General features: G+C 35.0%; 2 pseudogenes; one reads left to right on the top strand and one right to left on the bottom strand.

The window, feature by feature from the left end:
• Positions 1-2329: 2329 nt before the first annotated feature.
• On the bottom strand, positions 2330-2448 carry LOC118608201 (annotated as a pseudogene).
• Positions 2449-10039: 7591 nt separating this feature from the next.
• LOC107497191 lies at positions 10040-25307 on the top strand (annotated as a pseudogene).
• The last annotated feature ends 2068 nt before the right edge of the window (positions 25308-27375 follow it).

The raw sequence follows: 27375 nt of genomic DNA, 5'->3' as shown, positions 1-27375 counted from the left end.
TAAAAAATAACTGATAAAAACCTCCTGGGACTAAACAGCAAATATAGCACAGCTGCAGGATATGATGTTAATATACAAAAGTCAACCACTTTTCTGTATACTAGCAATGAATAGGTGGAATTTGAAACTAAAAACCGAATACTTTACTATCCAAATAATAAAATTCTTAGGTATAAATCTAACTAAATATGTAGAAAATATAGATTAGAAAAAAATGTAAATTTGAAGAATAAAATTAATATAAAACCTAAATAATTGAAAGATATTCTTTGTTAATGGACAGAAAGAATCAATGTTGTTAATACATCAGTTCTTCTCAAATTGATCTATAGACTCATTACAATCCTAATCAAAATTCCAGAAAGTTATTTATGAATATTGAAAAAATGATTCTTAAATTCATATGGAATGGGTATCACATACTTGAAAGTTGCTAAGAAGCAGGTCTTAAATGTTCTCACCACAAAAAATAAAAATAAAAAAAGGAATTATGTGACATGATGGAGGTGTTAGCCAACACTATGGTAATCACTTTGCAATCCCCCTAAAAAATGGACTGTGGTTAATGTTTATTGTAGCTATGTTCATGAGAGGCTTCAACTTCATCTAGTGTCTCATTTTTGTCTCTTTTCTTGATTTAGGGTGTCCCTTTGCACTGCTTCTCAAAAAGAGTCTGTCTTGCAGCTCTTTCAGTTATAATTTATTGAAATCACACTGGAGTCTTATTGGTGTGGTCATAGTGTTTAGGGAAGAGGAATCATTCTACAGCCTTCGAACTCTCAGCCTGTTAATGAGCCTATGCCTGTAGGCTATATAGCCTTCACAAATGTTTTTTTTTTTCCCCTACTCCAGAAATATAGATTTTTTTCCCCATTCCCTGTACTACCTATCATTGTTTCACCATTCCCAACTTATTTCTTTGAAGCCTGTGCCCTGACAACTATATTTTTTTCCTTAGATGAAGCAAATAGTCAGAAAGACCTGGAAAGAAATACAAATCTCTCCAAGCTGGAACAATGCCTCAACACTATCCTTTGGGAAAGTCCTTTTCCATGAAGAGCAGAACCTTGCTATGGAGAAGAATCTTGAGTGGGTTCACAATGGCTACTCTTCTCCTCCCAATACCTGACAAATGAAAGAATGACTTTTGGATCCTCTATGTTAGAACTTTGTAGGTTTCTGTAATTAAAGTTCACAAAAATAGTATCCAAGTGGTATCAGCTTCATGGTAGTCCCTATTAAGCCTCTAGCAATTTATCAAAATTACTATTTAGGTGTTCCTACACTTTATAGGGTCTAGTGGTTTCTCCTTTTGGTAAACATATCTCAGTTGTTTTATTTCTCTGGATGAACCTGTATCTATAGAGTTTGAAGTGGCTGTTTCCCTACAACCTCATTTCTTAGGTAGGTCTAAGAATAGTTACTGAGTTTTAATCTACCCAACTTTTTCTTTCTGTAAGAATGAGAATGACACTTCCAAGAGCTTTATATGTATGATCTGAAACCAGAAGTCTGTAATATTTTTATAATTTTTTGTGAATCCTAAACTATTTTAAAAATAAAAATGTATCTTTAAAATATATGTGAAATAAAATAATAAGAATTAGCCAACAGGATTAACAACAAAAAAATCAATTGAATGTTCTTTACAAGAGACACAGCTACAAAAAAGAAATAAGCAAATGTAAAAGTAAAAGTTTGTAAAAAAAATAAACAATTAGTAAATAAAATAAATCATATATCTATATTAACAGCAAATAAAATAGAATTTTATCTATCTATCTATCTATCTATCTATCTATCTATCTATCTATCTATCTATTTATTTATTTAGGCAACCCTTGGTTGACCTCACAGTTTGCAAAGATCTTGTCTGCTTACAATCCTGCTGGAGCCAGCCGGGTAAAGTCGAACAGCACTTAATAGAGGGGGGTAAAGCCTAAGAAAAAAGACGAAGACAGGAAAGAACTTTGGGAGGGCATACAGTCTCACTGTTGCAGCCCTGTCTTTATTTAGCTCAGCCTTTATATAAGTTTTTGGATACAATAGCAAAGCACAAGGTATATCATTTGAATGCTGACATTCACACAAGATCATATAACATCCTTGTTATCTGGGTTGTAAAACATCCCCTTATCTTAAAAGGATTTCTTTAGGAGGCAAACCTCCCCTCCAGGGTCAGTGATGTTTAACTTAACCATTTGCTTCCTTTAACCATTGATAACACAGTCTCAGCAGCTGCTTTATGGCTCCCAAACTACGTGACACCTTCAGTGCCTAGTAATGGCTCCCGACACAATCCCTTATTTTTTATTTTATTTTTTTTGTATGCCTACAGTACCTGGTCTTCCTAGGTGGCCTCCCATCCAAGTACTAACCAGGCCTAACCCTGCTTAGCTTCTGAGATCAGACGGGATCGGGTTTGTTCAGGGTAGCATGGTGGTAGACTAAAATAGAATTTTAATCAAAAAACATTATTACAGATAAAAAAGCTCATTGAATAAACTTGAAAGTTCTATACTATACAAAATCTGAACCAAATGACATAGCCTGAAACTTTATAAAGCAAATCGTTCACAGCATTGAAAGAGTAAATTGATAGATCTACAATTGTAGTTTAGAGTTTTGGCTCTGTCTTTTAAAAATGGTTAGATCAATAGGCATACATTAATAATGATGTAAAAATAACTATGTGCAAGGTTTTTTATATGCATTAACTTATTTTAACCTCAAAACAAACTTATGGAGTTAATTCTAACATGATATTCATTTCACAGATTGGGAACTCTTGTACATGACGTTTAATTGCCTTACTCAAAGTCAAACAACTGGGAAGTAGCAAAAACTTCACATAATTTTGCCCCTTAAAAGCATAATCAATAAGTTTGAACATAATGTACTTTACTAGCTGAGAGGATAATGTGCATTTTTTTTCAAGTATATATAGAACATTTAAATATTAGATCCATAATTTAATACTAAAACAATCTAAAGGCATATATTAACCCAAGATTTAAAGATGATAAATTATGATAGAGAGATTTAAAACAATGTACAGCACTGGATTCTACATCTATTTAATTTCAGGATTCATGCAGTTTCTACTATTTTGTACTATTTTATTGTGAAAATTGAGAGCATGTGGAGAGTGTATAGGAGGTGGCATGTAGGTTATTTAATGCACAGGTTTGGGATCATGTAGGGGTAGCAGTAGGAGAAAGACATGAACTTATATAGATTAAACTACAAATAAGTTTGTGGTTTTTTCCCCCCTGTTTAGGCTCACTGTGTGATGAACCCTGAAAGAGATTTCCTGATTTGTTGTTTATGTATGGCATTTTTATTCTAATCAAGCTTTACTATCTGGTTATTTTCCAAGTCAGCTGATTAATATTATAAGTTCATTTTTGCTAAATGTTAAGTACAGATAAAAGTTTAATGTTTACCACTAACAAATAATGTGTATATTTTTAACAGGTGCTTTTACTATAGAAATTTGAGGCATCCAGGGAGGGCTTATGAAGAACTGTTATGAAAGCACTTTTCTGTAACCCTTAGGTCATGCAATGTGTAAACTTGTCTATTCCCTTTCTGTATAATGCTCACTCTTCATAGAGACATAATAATGTCTATACATGAGATTCAATGCATAATATGGGAATAAATAGCATATAATTTAGGAACTCATAGACTTGAAAATTTAAAAACAACCAAGGTGTTTCGTGAATAGTCTGGTGTAGTCTAAATGGAAGCACATCTTAAAGTAAAGCATGACTGTCATTTCTTGGTCAGAAATGGAGAGCAAAGTTGCCTGGTATTATATACCCAAGATACTCTTCTCTCCAGGATTTCTTTTTTCCCTGAAAGCATGGCTGATGGGCTGATGTCTTTCCTTCTACATAAAAGATCAATTTGTCTTGGATTTTGAGTAACTTTCTGAATTCCAAATTTAAATTAAAATTCTTACTAATTCTTCATAACTATCTCTCCCACTATGTATAATTCAATCAACACTTTTTTTTTGTTTTCCAATTTTATTGAGATATAATTGACATAAAACCTTGTGTAAGTTTAAGATGCACGATATACTGATTTTATGTATACATATATATTGTATGTATATATTGCAAAATGATTACCACAATCAGATTAGTTACCAAATCCACTAGCTTATGTATTTACATATACTTTTTCCTTTTTGGTGAGAATGTTTAAAATCTACTCTCTTAGCAACTTTCAAATACATAATATAGAATTGTTAACTATGGTCAGCATCTTATACATTGCATTCCCATAACTTATTCATCTTATGAGTGGAAGTTTGAACTCTTTTACTACCTCCATCCAATTCTCCCACCCCCACTTCCTGCCACTGGCAGCCACCAATCTATTCTGTCTTTATGAGTTTGTTGTTTTTCAGACTCCATGTACGAGTTATATTATACAGTATTTACCTTTCTCTGACTTATTTAATTTAGCATAATGCCCTCAGAGTTTATCCATATTGTCATGAATGGCAAGATTTCCTTTTTAATGGCTGATTTTACACACACACACACACACACACACACACACACAAACATATATAATCATATACATATGTGTAGATATATATTATATTTTTCTTTATCCATTTATTTGTTGATGAACATTTAGATTTTTTTTGTCTTAGTTATTGCAGATAATGCTTCAGTAAATATGAGTACAGACATCTCTTTGAGACAGTGATTTTATTTCCTTTGGATATAAACCCAGGACTGGAATTGCCAAATAATATGGTAGTTCTATTTTTAAATTTTTCAGTAACCTTTACATTTCTTTTCTTAGTGCTGTACCAATTTACATTCCCACCAACAGATTATAAGGGGTCCCTTTTCTGCACTTGCTCACCAGCACTTGGAATCAACAATGGGCTCTGTAGATTACTGTGCTAGATAGGCTTTGGGAGATTCAATAGAAGAAAATATTATACCTGCTTTCAAAGAGCTCTCAATGCAGTCAGGGAGAGAAAATATTCACAGACCTAATAATAGTCAAAAAAAAGTAGACAGTATAAAAATAATCACTGTATACTATGAGCTAAAATATATGTAAGGATTCTGAGACAAAAGATATCAACAAGAGATATAATAAATAGGGAAGGATTTACAGAAGAGTTTTGCAGATTAGAATTTGAAAATTTGTTCTAATTAAGTCTAGCCATTCTTTATAGCATCCCACAATGAAAAAACTGAGAAGAGAGAAACATGGTCTTCAGATTGAAAAAAACTACATGTGAAAACAGCTATCAATTAATAATTTTATTTTTTCTAGTTCTCTAGTAAGACGTACATTTATAGAAAATATTTATATAGAAATTATAGTTAATTATGGCAACATATTGATCCCTGTATAACTAGATGTTTATAAACACACACAGCATGTTGTACAAGTTTTCTTAGAAATTTAAAATAAATTTAATATATCCATTTGATTCTAGGCAAATTACCATATACTGAATTTATATAAGCAAATATTATACTCAACAAATATTATTAAAAATAGTGTCGAGTCAACCACATAAATATATACATCTATAAGTGTGAAGCTGTGTGTGTGTGTGCAGTGGAAATATACCAAACTACTCTCATATAAACTATATGATAGAATTTTCATAAAAATAATTTAATAATAAAATAGCATAGTTACGCACTTTGATTTTGCCTAAAATGGGCCAAGCATTAATAATAGGCTTTGAGGAAATTAATCTATGTGGATTTCATAATTTTATTTGTCTATTTACCCAGTGATATTTTACTTAAGACTTATGAATCTGCTCATTATACAAGAGCTACAATGAAAGGAAGAATATTTTCACCAACTTATTTTTTTAATAATAGACATTACTTAGCAAGGAGATTTCATTAATAGCGGGTAGCTACAGAAAAAAAATGAGGATTATTGTCTGGTTTGGAGAGGAAACTATTATAGTAGAAAAATATATCCCTTATCTCTTATAAACCGCATGTATAAAATAGATTTATTATGAAGTAATTAATATGATATAACTTCCTCAGAGTAATGAAAAACATATATTTAACCTCTACAATAAATAACATCCTGTCTCAGGTAATCAAACAAATAAGGAATTTCAAAGATAAAGGAATGGAGTATCTGTGTTTTCTCATCAAATCAAATTATGCATAAATTTACAATTCAGATGGCTTACGCCTTTTCAAAAAGCCCTCTATACAGATAATATACTTCTGGAATTTTGTGACTTTATTAATTTATTCAATGTGGCAGAGATTGCCTACATGCTCACTGTAAGTGTTACCTTTTCCTCTTGCATAAGCAGATAGGTTAGATTTCCTAGTCTTTTTTGCAGTTAGGAAATAGTACTACTATTAATTGAGTCTGAGTTCAGGCCAAGAAGTGATGGATGCAACTTCTAGGCATGCATCTTCAAAACCTTCACTTTTTCTTCCCCTTTCTATCACTGGGTCTCTACCTCCAGGACAGCCTTGGAAGCCAGGTGTTAATGATGGCAGAGTCTTCCAAATCATGGGTTCCAGAAAGATAAAAAATAATAAGACTTTCCTAACACCCATTACCAGTTAGACTTTATGTGACTGGAAAATAAATTTCTTGCATATTAAGCCACCAAGGTTGCAGATATATGAGTTAAAGAAGCTGATGTTTTTATAACCAATGAATTTTTATTAATATCTAAATTGAATTTAATACTATCACATATTTGCTATTTTAATGCTATTTTCCTTGGCTAAAGATTTAAAAATTTAATCAAGACTCAGTTATTTTGAATGGACTACTCAGATTTTAGATAATTGGTGTCATGCTGGTAAACCTTTCAGCCAACATGAACCATAGCACAGTAACAGAATGTGTATTGAGTAGTTACTATGTTCCAGACATGGTGTTAAGAAATTTTGCATCATTGTCTCATTTAACCCTACTGAATACAGTTTTATCCTCATATAGATGAGGATTCTGAGTCACTAAACAGCTAAATTACTAGTCCAAGCTCTTGCAGCTAGTAAGCAGCAAACTTATAATGTAAACCCGCTTGACTCAAAACTCAAGTTTTAATTGTGGTACTTTATTTACAACACCTGAATGCATGTTTCTCTGAAAAACAAAGATAATTTATTGGGAATTCACTTATCTGGAATTCATGGAGACAGGAAATAAAACCAAATTAAGGTTTCTAATTAAAAATAATGCAAATTATTTGAGTGAGTGAGTTTATGTGACAAATGTTTAATATTCTTAAAGGAACAACCCCTTTTTGAATTCGAGAGGCACCCATTTATAAGAAAATTAAAACCTTGTATTGTCATTAAAACATATATTTACTCTGGCAAATAGGGCAAGAACATGACATAAAAGAGAGGCACAGAGAAATCATATGTTAATTTACAGATTTATTAGCAGAAACAAATACAAAATTATATCAGACATAAGAGACATGCCTGGAATATACATTTATATCAGGAGAAATATGTACTCCAATTATAAGAAAGTATTTATTTTTATTTCTTCACTTCGTTTATATACCCATGACTTTATTTTTGTATATAAACATGACATATTTTAATGATGTAAAGAAAAACTGTTTTTCCACTCACAATACTTCTAATATCAAATACGTGGGTTTTTTCTCCACACCAACCAATTTCTCAACTCTCTGGACACCAAATGGATGTTTTACAGTTCACTTATGATACTACCTGGAGTTTTACAGACCCCAAATATTAAGGACTCAATCCCACAAGACTGCTCTCACTTCAAATGCCAGACACAATCCCAGGTTGTCACCTGTACTTCTGACCAACTGGCTACAAATTCTGGGTTCCCACAACCTCCTCCTCAACTTTTTTATAACAGTTCACAGAACTCAGAGAAATACTTTTGTTTACCAGGTTTTTTAAGAAAGGCCATAATTAAGGAAACAGATGAACAACAAGATGAAGTATATAGGGCGAGGTCCTAAAGGGTCCTTCGTGCAGGAGATCCTGTCCCCATGGAGTTGGCATGCACCATCCTCTTAGCACATGAGTATGTTCACCAACCCAGAAGCTCTTCAAACCCATAGTTTAGGCATTTTCATGGAGGCTTCATCATGTAAGCATAATTAATTATTAACTCAATCTCTAGCTCCTCTCCCATTCCTGGAAGGTGAGGCATGGGGTTTAAAGTTTTAACCCTCTAATCAGGGTCCTTCCGGCCTCCATCCTAAAACTATTTTGATGCCTCATCCACCAGTCATTTTATTAGCATACAAAAAGATACTAATTACTTTGAAGATTCCAAGAATCTTAGAAGCTCTGTGTAAAAAGCTTCTATTACATCCATCACTCAAAAATTACAAGGGTTTTAGGAGCTCTGTGTCAAGAACCAAGACAGGGACTAAATATATGTTTCTTATTATGTCCCAGTCCATCCCCTGGTCTCTGGCTATGAAACTCTTCCAATATAACATCATAAAAGTCCGAAGACACTAACACACTACTAGAATTTCATTTAGTCATTATTAATTATTCAGTTCATCATTATTTTACATGAGAGTGTCTCCCAGAGCAAGACCACTCAGGTTTGCAGGTTTTCAATCAATCATTTTAGGTTTCAAAAGCTAGAATGGTTTCAACAATATATGGCTTCACCCAATTAGGCATCTGGTATAAATGAAGTAAGAGACATTACCATCTCTTGCTTTAAGCCTCTTTTGAGGTGTTAATGTAATATCGAGTTTTCTGTTTTACATAACTCATTTATTCATTTTTTTTACCCTCAGCTATTATTTTTCCTTCTCTTACACAAACTTTTTCAAGTTTGGAAAGAACATTAGGTTTGGCCACTGTGGTGGTCTAGATTATAGGCAACAATACTAGTGTTGCAAGTACCTTCCCCTCAGTCCACTCCCATTCATAAAAGGTAAGGTTACTAGGTGAAGAACTAGTGGGCTATCGTTACTACCTGGCAATAGCTGCATTCACTGTTAACCTCAATTTTGCCAGTTGGGCTGAAGGCACGATCTGTCCCATTAGGCCCTCAAAAATTTTGACATAAAATTTAAAAACATAGATAAAGTTTCTTACTTAGAAATCATCCCTGCTTCCAGTACTTGTAGTTATAGCTCTAGTTTTATGACTTTTGCATCAGGTAGAAAAAAAAATGAAGTAATATGTGGAAGATAGAAAAAAGTATAGTAGTTGTATACTAGTGTCTTCTCCGCTTGGCAAGAATTACATAATGATAACTAGCATCCTCTCCCATTCCTTCTTCTCCAGATCCACCAAAATAACAGAAAAATCTGTCTAGTAAGGACAATCTTTTAGCCCCACTCATGTTGAGTGTGAGCACACATTCGTATAGATGTGTAAGCCATCCCTTCATATCTTTATCTCCCCTCATTTTAGACAACCATGTTCCAATTCCTCATTTGAATTTTCCATAAAACTCATACTCTGAGGAAAGTATCTCTTCACCCATTGTTGGAGATTATAAACTGTAAAATGTGTCTCTTGGTTTGAAGAAATGACAGTCAAATGTCCAGATTGGTGCAATATCTTGTGTTCTAATCTTTTAATAATATTGGAGCAGTATCTACTAACTGTATATGCAAAGTCCAGTACAGAGTCAGTGTTTATTACTGTGAAGACTCATTTATGCCCTTCAGGGCTACCAGCTTTAGACTCACTTGACAGCTATGTTTAGGACCTTGCCCCCAGGGAATCTGCCACATAGCAATCTTCAATCTTTGTCTCCCTTGTTGGCAAACAGAATAGTTCTTATTGGCATTTTGTGCCTCAAAGGGTACAATAGGAATATGTCTAGATTCAGCCCATCTTTGCATTATCGGAGTACACCCATATCTACTCATTGTGTGGAGCCAGTTGACCACCTTAAGCAACTACATGACAATATCTGCTTCTCAATTCCAAATACCTTCTGACCCTGAAGGAAATTCTTCTGATGGATGTAGACTTGCCTTATTTTAATGCACTCATCACATTCCCATAGAGATTTTCATAGGGCCATGCCTCATATAGGCATCTCGTTATCAAGCCAGGTTTTCAAGCCATTTGCCACTGCCCATGAGAAGGTAAAAATCCAAACATGAGCTCTCACCACTGTTTGACTCTTTTGTCACGGCTAGAAAATAGCATGCAGTTTAACCCACTGAGCTGATTTGTTTTGTTTTCTTCTACCAGAGTCTTTTCATTCACAAGTCTTAATGTGTGCCTTTTTAAACAAGAAACCATTTCATTCATCTTGGAACTGCTGTCGATAAACTGAGCAGATCTTTGTTGGTCAATCAAGAGCTATTCATAAAGTACTATCTACATGGTATGAGGTTTTGGTAGTACTTCATCTGGCTCCAAGGTCAGTCCGTGGCAGGGGGAACCCAGTTCTTGAATATGTCTTTCTTGCATTCCCTCAGTAGCCTGGTTCTGTATAAACCATTTTCATTATATTCTGGAACTCTTCTGGGAATTCCTCTTTCCATTAGAGTGTTTCTCTAAATTCACTCGATATCATGGGTATTTCGAGTTTCAAATTGTTTTATGTCCTATAGTCATAGGGACAGTTTCGATTAATGTCCAATCACAGCTAATAATTGTCTCTCAGATGCAATTTCTCTTTTCTAAAGTCCCAGTAGTTGTTTCTGGGAAGCACTCACAGGCTTTTTCCATAAGCTCCAATATAAGCTTCACATGGGGCGATTGTATAGGTAATTTGTTCTTATCAGTGTGTCAGTTTCTATTCTACATTGTGTGGACTCAGGCAGTCTTACTGGTTCCAATGTACCATGTCCAAATAATATTGCATGAAAGAGAGATTTAAATGCTTTCTGTTTTATACTATGCAAGAAAAATGTTTCCCAGTCAGAAACACAATCATTCCCCATAAAACATTCAAGTGAAAAAGAAGCATTACCACTTCACAGAAAGCATGCTCAAATACACCAATTCTTCAAATATTAACCTTAATTCCATCAAACCTTACATCCTAACTGTAGCCTCCAATGAAACTTCATCAATAGGTATTGGTTTTACAATATTCATTCCCATAAAACATTCGGGTAAAGTAGATAGTATTTATATAAAAACTGTTTAAACATTCCAACTTAAATAATCCTATTAACTCTTGCATTTCTATCTAATTGTAGCCCATTAGCTTCCTAGAAGAAAATAAAGAAAAATCTCTTTGACATTGGTTGTGGCAATGACTTTTGGGTATGACACCAAAAGTAAAGGCAACAAAAGCAAAACTATATTAATGGTGAGATTACATCAAAGTAAAAAGTTTCTGCACAGCAAAAGAAATAATCGAAAATTTTTATGAAGCAACTATGGGGCTTCAGGTCAAGATGGCAGCATAGGTAAATGCTGTGCTTTTATTCCTCCCATAGCCATCTCAAAATTACAACTAAACTACAGAACAACCATCATGAAGAATCACCTGAAGTCTAGCTGAACAGAAGTCGTATAACCAACAATATACAAAAAAAGAAATTTGATACTGGTAAGAGGGGTGGAGATGAAGACTCATGTGTGGCAGTTAAAAATAGAGAAAGTTATCTTGGCTGCAGAGGTCTCTCCCTGAGGAGTGAGGGGTCCCAGCACCACATCAGGCTCCCTAGCCCAGAATTCCAAGACAGGGAAGAGAAGTCTTCGAAACTTCTGGCTGTAAAAACCAGAGGAGATTGTGGTTGAGTGAGATGAAGGCAGGCTAAGGTCCAAGGCATCCCTCCTAAAGGGTCCATGCATAGATTTGCTTGCTGATGGACTCGCTCATTCTGAGCTCCAGTGCTCAGACAGCAGATCAAAAGGCACCAAGAACAAACAAAGAGGAACTGAATCATCTAGCTTCAGGGCAAGGACCGGAATGTCAGCATTCTCTCAGAAAGAAGCCCTGAGGTAGCCATTGTTCCTATGTTAATCCCTCCCACCACCCAGGCTGCACACACAGGTAGGTACCATATCTGAGTTTCCACTAACCTAGTTAACACCATTTTCACCACCCTGGTGATACCCAGAAACCCCACTCCATATAACTTGAAGTCTCCCCCAAGCCACTTCTAGTGGCTTTTCCATACAAATGGCCTGTCTTAGCTTGGCACCTGGTGACAATCTGGCCCAACTGAGAGCTCATACTACACCTTCACTTAGAGTCGGCCAGGTGGTATGAGTTGGTACTCAACTTTCACAGAAAAAGTATAAGCAGAGTTGAAGGGGAATCTGAACAACTACCCCACCTGTCTATAATAAATCAGTGTAAGTCAGTTCCCCAATTTTGTCATCACTAGAGTGGTGTCAGTGGTGCCTAGCAATAAATCAAACATACACATTAATCTAGCCCTTCTGCTAAATCCCAACAGGGGGACTTTCTGCCAAAGTAAAAGAAAATTAAAGAAGACCTAGAGTCTCCTCATACATTAGCCAAATTTCCAGGCTATGCTTAAAAATTGATTGTCATATCAAAACTTAGGGAAAAAAAACTTAAATAAAAAAAGTCAATCAAATGCTGGCAACACTGACATAAATCACATGTTGGAATTGTATGACAAAACTTCAAAAGCAAAGTGCTTTCGAAAAATGCTCGACAAACAATTCAAATTAAAGAAAATTGAAACTTTGCTTTATTTCCATTTTCTTAAAGCAAATGGAAAATTAAAAAAAAAATCTCTGAAAAGGAAGAAAAGTTATAAAAAAATGAAAAGTTCACAATTGAAAAGTATAGTAACTACAATTAAAAATTCACTGGATGAGTTCAACTGCACAGTAGAAATGACAGAGAGGAAAAATGAACTTAAAGACAGGTAATAGAATTTACCCAATTTGGGCAAAAGAGAAAAAATACACTGAAAAAAAAAATGAGTTTCATGGACATGTGCAACAGAAACAAGAACAAAATAAACCCTAAAATCTGTATCATTATGCTCTCAGGAGGAGATGAAAAAGAACAGTGGGATTGAAAAGACATGCAAAGTTATAATGAGTGAACACTTACAAAATTTGGCAAATTAAATCAACCAAAAGTTTCAAAAAAATTGAGAGAACCTCAAATAAAATAAACCAGATAGAATGCACAAAAACAAATCATAATTAAACTTGTGAAAATTTAAAACAAAGAAAAAACTTAAAGCCAGGCAGAGAGAAACGTTGCATAACTTATGGGGGAACACCAATTTTAAATAAAGGCAATTTCTCATTTCAAACCATGGAAGCTAGAAGGAAGTGACACAACATTTTCTCAGGTGTGTAAAGAATAGAACTATTATATATGACATCATATAATGGAAAACAGTTTTTGGTAGTAAAACTTACTCTTAAATAATGGTTAATGAAAATTCTCTAAACAAAAATAAATAGTAACATCTGAAGCTTTGGAACTTCAGAAAGGAAAAAAAATACTTTGGAATGGTTAATAATAGAAATAAATATAATAGACTATCCTTCCCATGAGTTTCATAAGTGATATTTTATGATTGAAGTAAAAATAATAATACTATCTGATGTGGTGCTCAATGCATGCAGTGGAAATATGTAAGACAATTATAGTTGAAAAATAAGGAAACTAAAGGGACTCAAATAAAATTGTGTTCTACAATTTGCTCAAACTGGTAAAACATTGAAATCAGTAAAGTGATAAATTATGTGTGTGTATAGCATTATATACTCAGAAACACTATAATCAAGATGAAATCCTAGAATATTAAAGTAACCCAGAAGATTGAAATAAAAGAAAAATAGAGTAATATGAAAACAAACAAAAAAACACTAAAATAACAAAATTAACCTGTACATATCAATAGTTATTTTAAATGTAAATTGTCCAAATACACCAATTAAAAGATAGAGATTGATGGAGTGAAAAAAAATAACATTACACAAATTATAGAGTCTATAAGAAACTCATGTCAAATATAATGACATATATCATTTGAAAGTAAAAGAATGGGAAAAAATATATACCATAGAAAACTTTATAAAAAAATAGAGGAGTGGTTATACTAAAATGAGATAAAGTAGATTTCAGATTTAAAAAAATTACCAGAGCCAAAAAGATATTACATAAAGTTTTCAATCAAATGAGAACTTATAGCAATCCTAAATGTATTTGTACCAAGCAATAAAGTATCAAAATGTGTTATTTTAAGAAAGACTGATAGCTGAAAGGAGAAATGGATAATTTCACAATTTTATTTGGATACTGTAACACCAAGTCTCAGTAATTGGTAGAATTATTAGTTCAGTAAAAGTAAAATGAACAATCTTTTTTTCATCTTTATTAAAATATAATAGACAATTAGTTGCTTCTATTTACATTGTACAATTCAATGAGTTTATTTTTCAATCACAGTTGGCATACAATAATATACCAGTTTCAGTTGTATAGTGTACTGTTCAGAGATCCACATAACTCACAAAGTGATCACCCCACTAAATCAAGTACCCCTCTTCCTCCTTACATATTTATTACAAAATTATTAACCATTTTCCCCCTGCTACATTCTAAATCTCTGTGTCTATTCTGAAATTATCCATTTGTATCTCCTAATCCCTTTGCCTTTTAATTTGTCCCCCCAACCCCTCTCCCATCTAGTATCCCTCTAAATATTCTCTGTATCTATGAGTTTATTTCTGTTTTTGTTGTTGTCGATTTTCTTTAGATTCCACATGTACATGAAATCATGTGGTATTTGTCTTTCTCTATCTGACTCATTTCTTTCAGTGCAATACCCTAGAGGCAATATCTTTTTCCATCCCCTTCCTTTTAGGCTGTGTGTGTCTTTTAATCTGAAGTGAGTCTCCTGTAGGCTGCACATGTAGGGGTCTTGTTTTCTTATCCATTCAGCCATTCTATTTTTTGGTTGGAGCACTTAATTATTTTCCATTTGAGGTACTTCATAGATATGTAGTTATTAACATTCTTTATTAATGTTTTTAATACATATTTTTTCTTCTTAAAAAAGTCCCTCCAGTTCCTGTAATACTGGCTTAGTGATGATAAATTCCTTTAGCTTATTTTTATCTGAGAAACTCTTCATCTGTTCTTCAACTGTAAATGATAACTTTGCTGGATAAAGTATTCTTGGTTGTGGATCCTGGCTTTTCATCATGTCAAATATTTTGTGCCAAGCCCTTCGATCTTGCATAGTTTCTTTTGAGAAATCAGCTGCCAATCTTATTGGTGCTCACTTTTAGGTAACTAACTGATTTTCTCTTGCTGCTTTTAAGATTCTCTCTTTGTATTTAAACTTTGGCATTTTAATTATGATGTATCTTGGTGTGAGTCTCTTTGGGTTCCTCTTTTTTGGAACTCTCTGTGATTCCTGGAGTTTTATGTCTATTTTCTTCACCATATTAGGGAAGTTTTCCATCATTATTTCTTCAAATTGCTATTCAAAATCTTGTTTTCCTTCGGGTACCTCTATGACATAGATATTTTTACATTTAATAGTGTCCCATAGACTCCTTAAGTTATTATAGTCTTGGCTTCTTTATTCTTACCATTTTGACTGAATGTTCTTGGTTTTCTCATCCTCTATTTAGGCCATTTGATCCTCTTCTTTATTCACTTTGTTTATTCAATTTAATATACTTCTCATCTCAGATAACGTGTTCTTCATTTCTGACTGGTTCCCTTTTATAATTTCCATTTCCATTTTATGTTTTTTTTATCTCTTTGTTGAAGTTCTCACTGAATTCATCTATACTTCCTCTAGTTCACTGAACATCTTTAAAACCAGTGTTTTGAACTCTTCATCTGTTAGGTTATTGACTCCATTATTCCTGGATCTCTGTTCTGTTCTCTCATATGGTTTTTGCTTCTTTATCTTCGCATTTTGGCTGCCTTTCTGTGTCTGTTTCTATGTATTAAGCAAAGCTCCTAAGTCTTCCAGTCTTATTAGTGTGGATTTGTGTATTAGGGGTCCAGTGGCACAGTCCTGAGAGGGATTCAGCTGCAGGCCAAATTTAGCCCCAGCTTGTGCCCCTTCAGGACCACCTGTTAAGATTCAGCAAACAATCCACAGATATTGGTCCTGTAGTTACCTCAAAAGGCCACACCAGAAACCGAGGCCAGCCTCCACTCCACCAGTATGAGTCTAGGTGCTGCTCAGCAAGGAGCACCTGACTTGCTGAGGATACACTTAAATGTGGCTTGGGTGAGGCCACAATTTGGGGGAAGCAGAGTTTCAGGGAATCCTGTGGGAGAAATAACCTCTATTTTCCAGTTTGATGACATCTCTACTATGGTGGTGCTGAGTCTACGCACTGGGAGTGGAGAGGGCTCAACAGAGGAACAATGGATACTGCTGGCACTTCTATACAGAGTGAATCTTGACTAGGCTCTCACTCTGACAACTAAGTGTCCCCCTGTAAGTCCCTGATGCCTCCCACAGAGCCGAACTGGCGCTGGTGCTCAGAGCAATCTGTCACCACGAAAGTCCACTCGTGGGCATGGCCCCTTTAATAGACATCTAAAGCTGCTGCAGCCTCTGTCCCACTCAGCCTCTTGGGACGGGGCAACCTCGTGTCCTTGCTTGGTCCTACCTTCTGCTGTTGCAGAGTGATTTCTTAGGTTTCTCCCTAGTTCATCTAGATCCCAGGTGATTTTTCCTTGCTTCTGTCACAACTTTGATTTGGTCACCAGAGGGATTAACAGAGCTTCTATCTATGCAATTTTTTCCTGCCCCCTGAACAATCTTAATAACCAATAGATTTTATTTGACAAATTTAGTACACTAGATCAAAGAATAGTAGAACACATTTTTATGACGTGCTTGTGAACATGCAAGATAGAACATATCCTGGGCTATAATATAAAGGTCGACAAATTTAAAATAATTGAAATCATACATACTAGGTTCACCAATGATTATGGAACCAAATAAGAAATCAACAAGATAAGATTAAAATCTCTGAAACACTTGGAAATTTGAAAATACACTTCTAAGTAATCCATGGATCAAAGAGAAAGATTCAAAGAAAATAAAAATGTGTATATTAAGTAAAAATGCACAATTAAAATATGTGTGATTCAACTAATACACTATTGAGATAGAAATCAATAGTGCTAAGTGCTTACATAAAAAAAGAAGAAATATGTTGACTCAATAATGTGATTTTCTACCTAAAGGAACTAGATAAAGAAGATTAAAATATACCCTAAGCAAGCCAAATAAAGAAAATAATATATTTACATATGGGAAATCTATGAAAAAAGAAATAATAAAAACAATAGAGAAAAGAATGAAACAAAAAAGCTGATTCTTTGAAAACATAATCAATTTATAAGCCTCGAATAAGACTGACAAAGACAAAAGAAGGGAGACATGAATCACCAACATCAAGAGTGAAGCAGAAGATAATACCACTTCAGATTGTACAGGATAGTAAAGGGAATATGATGAACAATTTTCTGTTCATTAATTTAACAACTTAGAAAAAAATTGGATTAATTACTAAATAACCACAAAGTACTGTAATACTCTTAATATGAGTAAATAATTTCAATAGCCTTATAACTTAAGGAAATTAAATTCATAGTTACAAATTTCTAGGAAAAAAAATTTTGAGACCCAAATGGCTTAACTGGAAAAATTTCCCTAATGTTTAAGTATTAATTAACACCAGTTTTATAAAATCTTTTTTAGAAAACAGAAAACAAATAACACTTCCAAAATCACTTTGAGAAGCCAGTATATTAATACCAACCCCTCCCCCCAAAAAACAGGCAGCCATCACCAAAACAAAACAAAACAAACACACAAAAAAACAAACTACAGACTAATATCTCATTTACTTAGATAAAAGAATTTTAACAAAATATTATTCAATTCAATTGAACAGTGCAAAAACAGTTAATTCAATAACAAAATGGGATTTAGGCCAGATATGTGAAAGTCAAATATTAATATTCAAAAATAAATCCCTGTAATTTGTCCTATCAACAAGCTAAAGAAGAATCCTATTATATCATTGAAGAAGAAAAAATGTTTTACAAAATCCAATACCATTTATGCTAAAAAACCTCACCAGATTATTGATGTAGATCATTCTCAACTTGATAAATAGCATCTATAAGAAAGAAAAATTATATAGCTAACAATATACTTAACGATGAGAGTCAGTGTGGCAATAAGGCAAAGATGTCCACTCTCACTACTTTTATTCAACATAATACTGAAAATTCTACACAGTGAAATGATAAGGAAAATAAATAAAAAGCATACAGATTGGAAGGAAGAGTTTAATTTCTTTCCAATCTGTACATTTTTTTATTTCTTTTTTTCAAATATTTAAATAAATGGAAAAACATGTCTATGGTTCGGAAGGCTCAATAATGTAAAGATGTAAATTATCACAAATAGATCTATAGTATTAATGTAAATCTTATCAAAATCTTAGTTTTTCTAGATAGACAAGTTTACTCTAAAATTTATATGGAAATACACAGGCCCTAAAATAACAAACAACAATATTGGTAAAATGGGTAACATGAGAAGATTCTCCCACATATATAGTAAGGCCTAATGTATAGCAATGGTAATGAAGAAAGGATGGTATTGACTGAGAAATAGACACATTGATCAATAAAACAGAATGCAGGGCACATTACTGACACTATACATATGTAAATAAATAATTTTTTACAAAGATGAAAAAGAATTTCAATGGAGGAAGATGGCCTTTCCACAAATGATACTGGGAAAATTGGATATGCCTAGGTATAAATAAAACAAAACCAAAATTTATAAACCTCAACCTATATCTCATACTTTGTACTAATATTAACTTAAAATAGATGAAAGGTTTATATATAAAATGTAAAAATACAAAATATAGAAAACTATAAAGCTCATAGGAAAAAATCTTAGAAAAAAGTCTTCAGATTCTAGGGCTAAGCAAATACTTAGACATGACACCAAAGCACAATCCATAAAAGGAAACATTGATAAACTGTACCTTAACAAAATTAAAAACTGTTTTTTTCTTAAAAGGATCCTCTTAAGAAAGTGAAAAGAAGAGTTGAAAGAAAAGATGAGATAAATATTTGTAAATCATGTATCCAATAAATTGTATTTTGAGTACATAAAGAACTCTCGAAACTCAACATTAAAAAAATCCAATTTGAAAAATGAGCAAAAGAACTGACATTTTACCAAAGACATCCTTATGACAAATAAGCACACAAAAAGATGTTCAATATTATGAGCCATTAGGAAAAGGAAAATTAAAATCATAAGATATCTCTACACACTCATAAGAATTGATAAAATATAAATAGTGACAACAGCAAATACTAATAAATATATGTAGAAATTGTAATCTTTATACATTGCTGGTGGGAATGTAAAATGATACAGCAACTCTGGAAAATAGTTTAGTAGTTTTCGATAAAACTAAAAATGCCATTATCATACAACAGGTAGAGCATTTAACCCAGTAAAATATTTTTAAAAATCTGTTTACACAAAAACCTGTACATATATGTTCATATCAACTTTATTCCTAATAGCCCAAAAGTGGAAATATCCTAGATTCCCTTCAATAGGTGAATGGCTAAAGACACTGTGGTACTTTCGTAACATGGAATACTACTCAGTAATAAAAAGGAACAAACTTTATGCACAGAAACTTAGATGAATCTTTAGGGAATAATGTTGAGTGAAAAAAGTCAATCTTAAAATATTACATATTGTATAATCCCATTTATGCAACATTCAAAAATGTTCAAAAATGGAAAACAGATTAGTGGTTACCAGAGATTAAGAATGGGGGATGGAAGTGTGCTGACCTTTTTGAGAACATTTTGTATTTTGACTATCAATGTCAACATTCTGGTTTTGATATTGTACTATATTTTGACAGATATTGCCATTGGGAGGAACTACGTAAATGATATGTGAACTAACTATGTGCTATTTCTTACAATTGTATATATATCTAAAATAATAATTAAAAAAAATTAAGTAATAACAAAAATAGTTCAGTTAGGTAACCTCTTTGACAATTTCTCTCAATCCAAAGCAACAATTATTGAATTACAGTTATACTTAGAGAATTTCACCTTGTAGCATCTTAATGGGTATTTTGCTATCTAATTATAAATCTGGCCCCAAATCCCACAGAGAAGGCAACAGCCGCAGTGTATGTGTTTATGACTATCTTTTCAGGACAATATACTAGTCTTTTTAAGTATATATGTATATGTGCAATATTTGGTTATTCCAAGAACTACTTAACCCTCATCATGCTCAGTCTCCTTCTTAGAGTCTATCTATATGTGCTCAAAAAAAGTCTTTATTTTATTATTATCCTGAGCAATACACAATTGACAGAGAAACCTAACACTCATTTTATCATCAAATCCATTAAAAAGCCAGAATGAATTATCTTATTATCATCTATGCCAATCTCCCCTCTCTTGACATGTTATTTTACATTTTTTATAAAGCAAAATGATTTGTTTTTTTGCAAGCAACTAAATCTTCATTCTGCCACTAACTTCAATTTTCTTACATGTTCCCTGCATACAGTGTACAAGGTATTATTTTTAATAATGAGTGTTGACTAATCAATTTTGCAATCTATCTTCTGGCTAAAATATATTTACACATGAATATGTTGTGGAATAATTCTTACTATCTAAGAATTTTATTATTTTTAGGAGAAAATGTGTAATCGTGCTAAGTAGATGATGTAATAATTTAATATTTACTCTGGCAAAGTTTAAAAAAAGCATTTTTTTTACCAGATTAAAAAAGGAAATATTATTTAATAATCTTGAACTAAACATAACAAATGTCACTTAGCAATGAGTTTTGTAGACATGTCTGACAACAAAATAAGTGAAAAAATATTTCCATGTGTTCTACAATTAAATGACAGATGTGCTGCTTGAAACACTAAAGAAATAAGAGAATATCTGTGAAATCTAAGAAATATAATGGTGCAAAATAAAATACATACATGCAATTCCAAGGAATTCTGAATTCGAAAATTACAAACACTAAGTCATTTATTATGTCTTTCCAATTTTATACTAATCTATATTTGTATTTGGAATTTAAGGGAAAAATTATATAATAAGAAAAAAGAAGTTACCCATATTTGTATTCTCCAAAATAATTTTAATAACTACTAAAACAATTTTGGTGAATTCCTTTCAATGTGTGTGTGTGACTTATAATTATCCTAGTGTACTTTTTGTATGATGTTTCTTTAACTATGTAATATGAATAACTTTCCTTGTCTATAAATATACCTATACTACATAATTTTAGCGAATGGACATAATTTCGTTCTTTGTGTCATAATTTATTCAATAATTTATATATTTTTGGACATTTGTGAATGCTGATAGTGTTGAAACGATATATATATTGCTGCAATATGCATTGTAGGATATAAATATTTTGTATATATCTGATAATTAGAATATATTATTTCTCTCAGATAAAAGAAATTTTAATTTATAATTTCACCAGCCAAGTATGATATTGCCCATTTTCCCATCCACTTCCCAAAACTGGATATAATGATTTGCAAAATAATAATCAGTAAATAATTATCGTTATCACTGTTATAATTTTACCTATTAAATTTTTATTCTCTGACTACTTTTTACCTAAAAAATTATTTCATAAGATTAAATCTATTGTATGACAGTTTTATAAATGAAAAACAGTATATTGTTTTTGTTTTAATTTTTATTACATTGATTCCTAATAAGGTTAAACATTGTTTAGATGTTTATTTGGCTATTTATTTTACTTTTTATCCTTTGCATTCTATATATAATTATTTTTGATTCTGTTACTTTTTTTTTTACAAAAATATTCCTAGAAATTTATTTTGCTTAAAATTGTGTTTATTTTGTATTTGATAATAAGTTACTTTCATTTTTATGTAACATATTGTTAGAATTATTTTTATATAAGCAGTATATTATATCATCTTCACCTTGATATCTAATAAAAATTTGTCTTCTATTTTATGATTTCACAAATTGCTTTAAACTCACATCTAGTTTGGGTTATAATAAAGGATAAGAAATTAATCTCCTCAACCAAAATTCATGTTCATTTCATTCAGTCTTCATCTCGAGAGATTCATTCTTTACTACATTTTGAGAAAATACTATTTTCACTATTTGTTTCAATGAATATAATAACTTAAAATCAATATGAAGTAAAATTTTTAATGCCAAATCGAAACCGCAATTGTGTCTCATTTTCCTTTGTATTCTCGGTTTAAACTGTCTCTCTTGTAGGGACCTGTAGGATGGGAGATTAGAAAAAATTATGTGAGCATATGGACTCTTAGTGTAATTAACAGTCAACTCAAAACTGTTACCGTTGAGTGTGACTTGAACTTCAGTGTTGCCCCAACGTCATTGGGGGTCAGATAACAGCACAGAAGTATAGTTAGCATTTTCCCTCGGTTCTTCCTCATTGACGCAGTGAAGAATTACAGGTCAGTGAGATTTAGAAAAGATTTATTCAAAGTATATTTTAGGAAGACAAAGCATGCTCTAAGAAGGCACATGGTTTTAGCGAAGAGCTATAACGGAGGGCTGTAACAACAACAACAACAACAACAACAACCACCACCACCACCATGCAGAAGTATATTTGGGCATTATATTTGGGCCATGATGGGTGGTTCCAAGGCATTCCTAGGTGATTGGTACATGAGGTCATTTTGATTGACACTTGGCTGCTATATAACTCTTTGCCTAGTGCGCGTGCAATTGACCCAGAATTCTACTACAATTGGGATGTTCTTTGGGTGGTCTCTAGACTAAGTCCTTATTTTTTTGTTCCTCTGTAGCTCATGTCTGACTAGCTACCTAACAAAACCATCATTTGACTTTGGCATATTTAATGAAATTCATCTGTCATTTTTTATAGCTTACAGTTAAATGATGTTTTAAGCAAATTACCTGTGTACTGAAGATCCAAGGTTGGAGGCTACTGATAAAGTAACTGTGGGTCCCAAGCCTAGCTGTTCTCAGGTCTGGCTGTGATCCAGACTCGTGGCTAGGAATAGGATCCTGGATTTAGAATGTTCCATTAATCTAGCAGGGCGCCTGCACCTAAGTAAGCATGATCCAGCTTGCTGTATACGCACGTGTGGTAGAATGGCACTATCGTTCTCTGACATACATAAAGCTCATGAGGTCCCCTAACGCAGAAGCGTGCTTCCCACAATAAAGATGGTGTCTGCCATTGCAATCTCATTTTGGCCCCTCATGCATTCGTTCAACTGGGCATCTCACCACTGAAACTTTCCTTCCCTATCAGTTCGACATTGAAAGATAGTTTCATATTGAGATTCAGAGTTAACCCATCTACTCAAGAACTGCTTTGGCAGGGATGGAAAAGTACGCATGATTGTTGTGTGAATCCAAAGGGTGAAGATTATGAAGAAAGCTTGCCACTCATGAGATTTGCAGAGATGACCCGAGAAGGTGAAGTAGCAAGACCCATAGACAAGGCAATATGCGGTTTAATGCTTGGATGGTAATAGAGGCATCATGCTCCGGCACGTCCCGCTGGAGATGAACTGCTGGTTACAGAAGTGGTTTTACAGTTTTCCATCTTTGTTGTCCTGCAAAATTTTGTGTATCAATGATGAGCAGACTACTCGTCCCGCCCGGGCTGACTGAAGCATTAGAGAAATGACATCAGCTACGACAAATGATGATTGATTAATTTAACAATCTATTACTTTTAGAGCTATGTTGCAAGAATTTGACAAAGGTGTTTTAAATAAAGAAAACTACATTCAAAGAAAACTGAATGAGAAAGAAAAGGTGATCTCAGGACAGAAATTGGAAATAGAAAGACTAGAGAAGAAAAACAGAACTTTAGAATACAAGATTGAAATTTTAGAGAAAACAACTACTATCTATGAAGAAGATACATGCAATCTGCAACAAGAACTTGAAACCCAGAATCGAAAACTTCATTGATAGTTTTCTGACAAACACAGACTAGAAGCCAGGTTGCAAGGCGCAATGACAGAACAATGAAGTGAGAGAAAGAATGCAAGCATCCAGTGGCAGCTAAACAGCTGGAGATGCAAAACAAACTCTGGATGAAAGATGAAAAACTGAAACAACTGAAGGCTACGATTACTGAAAAACCAGAGAGACCCTCTTGGGAGCGAGATCGTGGAAAAGCTCCTCGAAGATTTGTTTCTCCATCGCCAGTACCTCTTTCTAGTAACTATATTGCTCAGATTTCCAATGGTCAGCAACTCATGAGCCAGCCACAGCTATGTAGGTGCTCTAGCTCTTGCAGCAGCATTTCTATAGCGTCCTGTATTTCAGAGTGGGAGTAGCAAATTCCTCCATAGACACCTCTCAATTGCAAGGCGTGGGCAGTGGGAGCCAGGACAAAGTATAACTTGTATTATGTCAGACAGAAGGCGAGGGATCTACTGGACTGAAGGTAGGGAGGTGTTTCCTACACTCAGAAATGAGATAGAAATAGAAGAGGATCATTCCAGCAGACATTTGCTCCTGGCTCCACTGAAATATGGGGCATATAGGTGCAGGTACCATGGAACAGGTAGCTAAAGGATAGAGGCTATCATTGTCCTGGGCACAAGCACAAGTTGCTGTATCACAATGCCCTTGGTGTGCTGAGCAGCACCTAGAAAGCTGGCAGGTAAAAAGTACCCTGGAGGTGATGCCCCACGGGGTAAGCCACTCCATGAATGGCAAGTGGACTATATAGGACCTTTGTCCACAGACCAGGGACACTGCTATTTGTTAATGAGTGTGGACATGGCCACTGGCCTAGGGTTTACATGGCTGGTGGCAGCTGCTGATTAATGCCAAACTGTGACTGCGTTGGAGCACCTTGCAGCCACCTATGGCTGGCCCTTATTAGTCATCAGTGACAGAGACATTCACTTTACAGGGCAGGAAGTACAGACCTGGGCCTGCACCAATGATGTGTTGCTTCAGTTACATGTTCCTTATTGCCTACGGGCAGCTAGAATAGTAGAAAGGTTCAACAGCTTGCTGAAGGACAAACTGTGTGCCTTGGCCTTGACTAATGCCATTGGTACACTAACCTCCCACAGGCTATATGCCTTCTGAATGAGCAGCCCTGGCTAATGGGGTTGTCTCCCCTTGACAGGGTCATAACAGGATTTCGGTGGGCTACCAAAGTGTGCCCAGGAACTGCTGCTAAACAGCTATTGCCTGGGACCTCCCAGGGAGCTTTGCTCTTGCTGGCCCCAGAACCTTTGATAGCAGATAAACAGGCCTCCTGATTGTGGCCCTGGAATATACAGGTAACATAAGAACTATGGGTGGCCCTGGTGGAGCCATGGGGACAGGGCTTATGCAATGAGTTGCAGGTACAATCCTGGATTTTCATTTGGCCCACGCCCTTGCAAGTGGCATTCCCAATGATTGTGAACAGTCACTGCTAACAGGTAGTTTTGTCCTTAGCCTCTGGCCTTTTTTCCTCTCTATACTGTTACACCAGTGGAGACTCCCTTGCCTTCCATCCCTGGAGAAACTGTTTGGTACCACGAGCCAGGGGCAAATCCTCTCCTGGCCGCCCTTTTGTCTCAAGATGGGTAAGTGGACCGTGTTCTCCCAGAAGGACGGGACTTGCCCCTAATGGTCTCTGTCTGCTCTATCCTATCACCCAGGCTGACAACAAGGAACAGTGTCACGTCCTGGGCTCATGCGTTTGCTGTTGTCCACAAAGTTCTCATTGCTGAGTGTGTACTGAACTACCAGTGGAAGTGGCTGAGGGACTGCCATGACACATTGCTCCAGCCATGGCTGAGAACTGGATGTGGCTGCATACCTGGAGCATCATACCCAGATGGAACCAGCGATGGTGGGTCGTGAAAGTGCTGCTCTGCTGTGAGCTTCGCAATCCCCTCCCTTCATAGGCTATGCCATTTTCAATAGGTAGGGATGGCTAGTGGGAGAACATGTAGAAGTGCGAGAGCAGCCCCCCCCCCATTGCATAGAGCAAGTAAGATCTGTGCCCAACCTAATCATGGGGTGGCTACCCCCTGAGACGTGTGCTAACACAACCCTTGCTAATATTTCCAAGGTCTGGTGGAATGGGCAATGTTATGTTGGTACAGAGCCTACTGACTCGCTACCTGCAGGATATCTCTGGGTCTGTGGGTACTGTGACTGGCCCTACTCGCCTACTGACTGGACTGGCCATTATACCTGGGGACATCCATATTTATCTGGACACATATTACCCACTTTGACCCAATTGCCCAGTAATTGGGATCCCTTATATCACCGCTGGCACTTGCAGAAATGGGCAGCATGGTGGTTTTACCAACTGGTGTTATTCATTCCAGGGGTGGAATCCATAGATATAGAATTGCAGGAAGAATCTTTAGCCCAGCACACCACACAGGCGTTGAACACTACACATCAAGCTATAGCCCTTTTAATAGATGAAACTACACAAACGTGGAAAGCAGTTCTGCAAAACCATATGGCCCTTGACTTCCTACCTGCTGTGCAAGGCAGCACCTGGGCCCTACTCCATGTAGAATGCTGTGTCTACATTCTTGATTATGAGGACCAGGCACAGGCAGCCCTCCAGGAAATGGATGCTGAAGTCCAAGCCATACGTGCCCTGGGAGGAGACCCCTTGACAACTTGGTGGAATTCCTTGGGGTCCTCCTGGTGGTGGGCAGTAGCCGCCCTAACTCTTGTAGCCTGTAGCCTGGTAGTGTTTTATTGTTTTTTATATTGTTGTTGTGGATTGTGGGCCCAAGGTAGCACCTTCTGTGCCAGATCCTGCACTGCGACCCTATAGGAGTGGGTCGCAGACATGGCTGGATGGGGCTGGGGTAATTGATCATTGTGTCCAGTTCTGAAATCAGACATAGTGCCACACCATCTTGTCCTGTGGCCGATGGGACAGTTCAGCCTTGATGGATCTGGAGCTGAAACCCACCTAAAGTGAAGATGTTATTCTTAGTTTAATAGAAACTTATTGAACCCTGATCATAGATCTGGGTCTCCATTCTTAAAGGATTTGACACTGGCTGGAATCTTGTATCCTAAGGCTTAATGGTTAAGGGAGAAGACATACAAAGATGAAAGTGTTACTGGCAATCAGGTGTATGCATTGTGGGAGTCAGGAGATTAGTCCTTTGATTCTCCCACAAAAGAGTCACATAGAGGTCCGATGCTGGGAGAAGAAGGACAGCAGGCAAAAAGCAGCAAACAGAAGCATAAGAAATTTTATTAAGTAAAGTAAGCAAGCAAGCACTTGGGAGAGAGTCCAAGCAGGGAGCTGGATGAAGAACCAAGTGCAGGGGCAAGTTAAGAGTCAGGGTTTATATA

The sequence above is a fragment of the Rousettus aegyptiacus genome, unplaced genomic scaffold (assembly GCF_014176215.1).
Source record: "Rousettus aegyptiacus isolate mRouAeg1 unplaced genomic scaffold, mRouAeg1.p scaffold_m13_p_9, whole genome shotgun sequence".
NCBI lineage: Eukaryota > Metazoa > Chordata > Mammalia > Chiroptera > Pteropodidae > Rousettus > Rousettus aegyptiacus.
The sequence above is the reverse complement of the archived record's forward strand: the minus strand, read 5'-3'. Positions and strand labels throughout refer to the sequence as shown.